The sequence below is a fragment of the Lampetra fluviatilis genome, chromosome 1, assembly GCF_964198595.1.
Source record: "Lampetra fluviatilis chromosome 1, kcLamFluv1.1, whole genome shotgun sequence".
In the NCBI taxonomy this organism is placed as follows: Eukaryota; Metazoa; Chordata; class Hyperoartia; order Petromyzontiformes; family Petromyzontidae; genus Lampetra; species Lampetra fluviatilis.
Genome location: NC_136275.1, coordinates 18,083,986 through 18,089,985, shown reverse-complemented (window position 1 = coordinate 18,089,985; position 6,000 = coordinate 18,083,986).

Here is a 6,000-nt window from a genome sequence, read left to right as displayed (position 1 = left end):
TCTTCACGATGCCTAGACACTCTTCACGATGCCTAGACTCTTCACGATGCCCGTGAAGAGCTGTTGGCACGGAATACATTTCATACTCTTTGTTTTTTTTGGTAAAGTCACGCAGGTAAAAAAATAAAATGAATGAAAACAACTCAATTAAATCACGACGTTTCGGAGGCAACACAAGCTTCCGTCTTCAACTTGCGTACTATTTAGTGAGTTACCTCCGACACGTCGTCATTTAATTTAGTTGTTTTCATTCATTTATTTTATTATAATCTTTTTTTTACCTACGTGACTTTACCGAAAAAACCAAAGAGTACGAATCCTTGCAGTCACGAAAGCTTCAAATCTAGAATTAAGGTACATTTTAATCCGGCACCCTGGAGCCTTTTCCTACATGGATATGTGTCACGGGGGGGGGGGGGGGGGTGGAGAGCGGTGGCGCAGCGGTTAGAGCGCTGAGCTATGAACCCGTGGGATTCCCGGTCACGGCAAGTGATGTCTCTACCTGTCTCGCGCATCTCCTGGGTCGCCTCGCTCTTCAATGAGTTCCTCGTGCGGTGCGTTACCATCAGCACCAGCACCGGGGAGACAAAGGCACGGTGCTCTCAACCCCATTGAGGCCCTTATTAGAAGCTCGTTAACAGTACAGTACTTGCCTCAAACAGTCTATTCGAGGCTGAGTGGTGTCGGTATGATGGAGGTTGTGAATGTGTGCACCACGTGTGTGTGTGTCCGTGTTTCCGTGCGTGAGTTGCGGCATAGGAACACGGGCGCTCTGAGCCGCCGTATATGCGCGGTGTGAACGCGCGCGTGTGTGTATACGTGTGTGTGATTACTATTTAGTAGCACGCGTTTAACCCACCGGGTGACGATGTGATGAGCGCACGCGCTGCCGATCAGGTCTCCTGCTTGCCGCTGGATCGAGCGAGCGAACGAACGAGCGGGCGGCCTCGTGATCCGGCTGGAAAGGAAATTAATTTTGACAAAATTTGGCGAGTGGTTTCCACAGGAACTCCCCAAACCTAATTAACTCCTAATGGTGTAATTAGCTGTGTAATACACCGCGTGCTTTGGAATGAAATATAGCCAGCGCGGGACGCGGGGTTCGCGGCTGGGGCGGTGGGGGGGGGGGAGTTGAAAGAGAGGAGGGGAAGGGGGGGCCGCCGTGTGTGAGAAGGATGCCCCCCCCCTCTACCACCAACTGCTTCGTGACCTTAACGCCTGCACGTGTTGCGTTATGCTTAACGCGCAGAGAAAATCACAAAGACAAAGATCCCATATAGTCTGTATTAGACTTGTTGGGGAAAGTGCTGTTAGCAAGCAGCACCGATGAAGGCCGGCACGGCACACGAGGGAGTAGCAGCCAGCACCACGCCCGGCCGCCTTTGTCTCCCCAGTGGCGATGTTTACACACCTCACCAGGTATTCATTTGAGGCTTAGTCGACCTAGGGGAGGCCCAGGACTGGCTCTAATATCACTCGCCACTTATTGTGAGCCGTGGTCAGGAATAAAACTCGGTTGGTGGTGTCTTGTAGCGCATGTAGCACGCACCCCAATTTCAGGTCCGGTATCATATTTACTCTATCGATACAGTTTTCTTGATGAATGCGTTGAGTTTACGTTGTTATTGTTGTTTGTGCTTGTGCCCCACTACCAAAGCAGCAGCAGCAGCGGCGGAATCACCAACTCACCTCTCACCACGTTGTCACGCGAAGAAATAAGTGGATCCTCAAAATGTGTTCATCATTTCTGATTTGGTTCCTATGGGCGTTGCTTTGTGAGAGTTCGGATGCCAGCGTCAATATTCACCGAGTCAATTGCCCTTTCATAGCCGACAGGAAACGCCAACAACAACAACAGTATTCGATGTTCCTTGGTTGTTTTCGCGAACTCATTGATTGTACGGTGGTAGAACGGTTTCTAAGCTGTCTATGACATGAAGAATGATCGTCGTGAGCGATATGCGGTACACACGCACGCGCGCGCGCGTCTATAAATGTAAATGTTAACTTTTTTCCAGACATGTAAATAATATTGACGACATGTATACCGTGTGTGCCGTAGATATGCATGTGCACTTACGTTGACTAACCATGTAAACATATTCAAGTGTGTACTGCACATCTAAAATAAAAAAAATAACACATTCTGCTAAAGAGAACGCTGCTTTCAAAGGAAACGTATTTAATCAGTGACCCTTCTTAATAGGAAATAGAAAATTACGTGTCTATATGCCTACACACATGCAAACAAACATACACATAAACCTACCTATATGACAACAAAAGACAAAGGACCACTCTCCCCGTATATATTTTAGATGCTGTGGAGCAAACGTTGTGAAACGAGCATCTATTAAGGCTGGAACGGCGCACGAGTAGGTGGCTTGAGTCAGCATCAGGTTCGGCCGCCTTTGTCTTCCCAGTATTTACGGTTACTCGCCACGCCAGCAACTAATTTAAGACGAAGTCGACCTTGAAGAAGAACGCAGGGCCATGCCTTCCGTACAAATGCAAAGATACCCCGTTTAGACTTAACAGACTGTTGGGGCAAATGCTGTTAGTGAGCAGCACCTATGAAGGCCGGCACGGCACACGAGGGGGTGGCGATATTTAAACTTCGCACCAGGTACTAATTTGAGGCTGAATCGACCTAGGGGAGGCCCAGGACCGGTTCAAATAATCGTCACTGGTGTTGGCCGTGAGCGGGAATCGAACACGGGTGGCCGGGTTCGTAGCGAAGCGCGCTAACCTGCTCCACTCCGGCTCTACAAATGCAAATATTCGCCCGGTATAGCCTCACTACCTGTGAGATATTCACTCAAAACTGCTCTAGATGAGTTGTCCACCCCTAGCTGCCACTGCTATTCAGTATCATTCTGGATGACCGCTGCAAAGTATGATCTTGAGTTTTGATTATAGTGTGCTGATGTTTAAAGGTGTATTGAATTTGTTTTATTCTGCTGATACTCCTGCTGTTATGGAGTGAACCATGCTGCCGGCTATGGCTGCAAAGTTTGGTCGTACATGTTATGTATATCGTTTGTTGTTAACTTTGAATCACAGTTCTTATGATCACTGTTACATTGTTTTTATAGCTTTATTTTGGTGATTTTGAAAACTTTTTGTTTAGCCATGTTTATTTGTTGTTGTACAGAGCTAGCCTGATAACTTTAATGTAAATTGTCTTATGGTTGTATTTATTTGACTTGCATCCCACTGGGAAGTTTGCACACACCGTTGAAATACGGTGTTTTTCAGGAAGACTTTGCAGTTTTTCCCAGGATTTTTCTGTTACGTGGAGTCACTTTAAGATGTTTCTTGTTCATGTTTTTGTTTTGTTGCGGTTGCACCCGAGTAAAGAGCCGCATGGCTCACAGGGGTATCTCCATATGTGATTATGCGTGTCTGTTCACAATGTTTAACGTAATTCCTGACATGCAACAAACTTTAAATTTGCCATGTGGGTACTTTCCAGACTGTACATCATGCAACAATTATAAACAATAGACTTTTGTATTTTTGGGGGGTAGGGGGCGCAATAATGCATATATTTTGCACAGCAAGTGAGCTCTGACGTCACATCTCTGGTATGTCACCCGCGCGCGGCAGAGTGATGCAATGTTCCTGGACGTCACCCCCCCCCCCAACCCTCCGCGGAGGCCATGTTTCCCGCACAAATGGCCGCCATAATAGCCCTCAAACAGCTTTGAAAATCTGATATCTGCGATTTGATTTTGTTTTATAACAGCAAAAACCTCTTCCTTTCAGGGCCTAGGGAGACATTCATTTTCACGTATTTTGTGGAGGGGCTTGGCAGACCTGCTCCTGCTTACTATAGGTCAGTGTCTACTTCGGGATTGTTCACATTATTTGACCATCTACAATAAGGGCTAGCGTACTGTTTGGAGCTTGGTGTCTGTTCTCACACACCCTCCAGTACGATTTGTCTATTTCAAAGTCTTTCTACTTCAAACATAAAAAAAAAATCAGCTTAGACGTTAAATGGAGAGAAAACGTATTTTTTTTGATGGACAAGCAGCAGATTTTGAAGTTATGCCGATGACAGGGGACGGTGCATGTCTCTTTAATATGCTCAGTCTAGCACTGTTTGGGACTGAAAGTGTTTCTATTAGTGTCCGCTATGAAGATGTCCACCACATCGTAGCAAATTATGATCATTACAGAAACTTCATTTCCAACAGAGGTCATGAGGAATGTATGCCTTCTCAACAGTACGAGTTTTACATGCTTCTGCCGTACACGCACGGCACTTTTGTTGAGGTCGCTACTGCCTCGGCTGTCTTTGCGTCACGAATAATCGTGTTTCGTGACGGAAATTTAAAATGCGACATCGGACTCTGTCAGTGGATTTCTATTGTATCGGTTTTCTCTGGCAATCGAGACGCTGGACATTTCGATCTTATGTGGCCAAACAACAGAGTTTTCCCTTCAAGTCCTCTTCCATATAATCCTACAACACTTAGACGCCCACTTGCAGAAGTGACATTCTTCTGAAACTGTTATGTGTGTGCAACACTTATCTGGTACTGATTTTGCACAACAGACAAATACTAATATTGAGCAACCGTTCACAAACGTTGCTGGGAGGCCTACAAATATAAAAAGGGGAATACCACGAACAGTGACTCCTGTTACCTGCAACACTGGTGCGGAAACGATGGAATTACGTAGATCTATCGAAAAAAGGAAGATAGAGATAGGAGATTGGAGAATGATAAGAAAAGGAAAATGATGGCCAGAAGCATAGAGACAGAGGAGGAAAGCTGTATTAGGCTTGAAGATAAGCGTAAGAGGAGTGCAAAGGCTAGAGATGAGGAAACTCAAGATGAAACAAATTATAGATTGCAACGTATGCGGGAAAGGAGTTCGAGGGCCAGGGACCAGGAAGCTAAAGAAGAAATAAGCATAAGGCTCACAAAGCAGAGAGAAAGTAATAATCGGAACAGATTGACTGAGCCAAATGACACTAGACAAGAAAGGCTGTCTCAAGCAAAGGAACGCATTCTAATGCGATGGAAAAATAAAGAAATATCTGCATTCCATTACAACCCCTATTTTGCATATCAAACCCACTCCTGTCTTGTTATTGGTTCCATGTCAGTCGAATGTATTCACTACCACGCCCTCAGGTGGAAGGGAGAATCTCGTAGGATGTGCTGCTGCAATGGCAAAGTAAAACAACAACAACAACAACCACCTGAACTATTGCATGGCCTTTTACGTGGAACACACAGCCGTAGTAAAGAGTTTCTACAAGCCACCCGAACATACAATAATGCATTTCAAATGACTTCATTTGGAGCCCATATTGTATCTGGGGGTCATTTCATGCCCACTTTTAAAATTCAGGGACAATGTTATCATTTGGCTGGATTCTTCCTTATACCTGCCGGTAATCAGCCAAAGTTCCTGCAAATATATTTCATGGCTGGAATGGAATCACAAACAAACCAACGTTGCGCTATTTATCCTAATTTAAGACAAGATATCGTTGATGAGCTACAAAATATGCTGCACCTACACAACGACTATGTTAAAAGTTTCAGCGTGGCAATGGAGAGACAGCCTGATGACAATTTTAAAATCATCATTAACACTGACAGAAAATAAAATAAACAACAGCCTGGCCGTTTTAACACTCCAACTTTAAACGAGGTTGCGATTCTAATTGTAGGTCAGCATTTTGAAAAAAAGAGATATTGTTATAGAAGCAAGAAACGATTGCTTGCACTGAGTTTCAGAAGTTCATCGGTCATGCGATGCTCTTCAGTACCCACTAATGTTTCCCAGGGGTGAGGATGGATACTGTATTAACATTCCACAGTTCAAACCTAATACCAAGCAAAATAACGAACAAAAAACTGTCTCTGCGATGCATTTTTACGCTTACATGTTGATGATGAGATCAGACCAAATTATGTATTTACATCTTTTCAGGCAACTTCTGAGGAGGGAGGGGGTGAGGTGTGACCAACACCA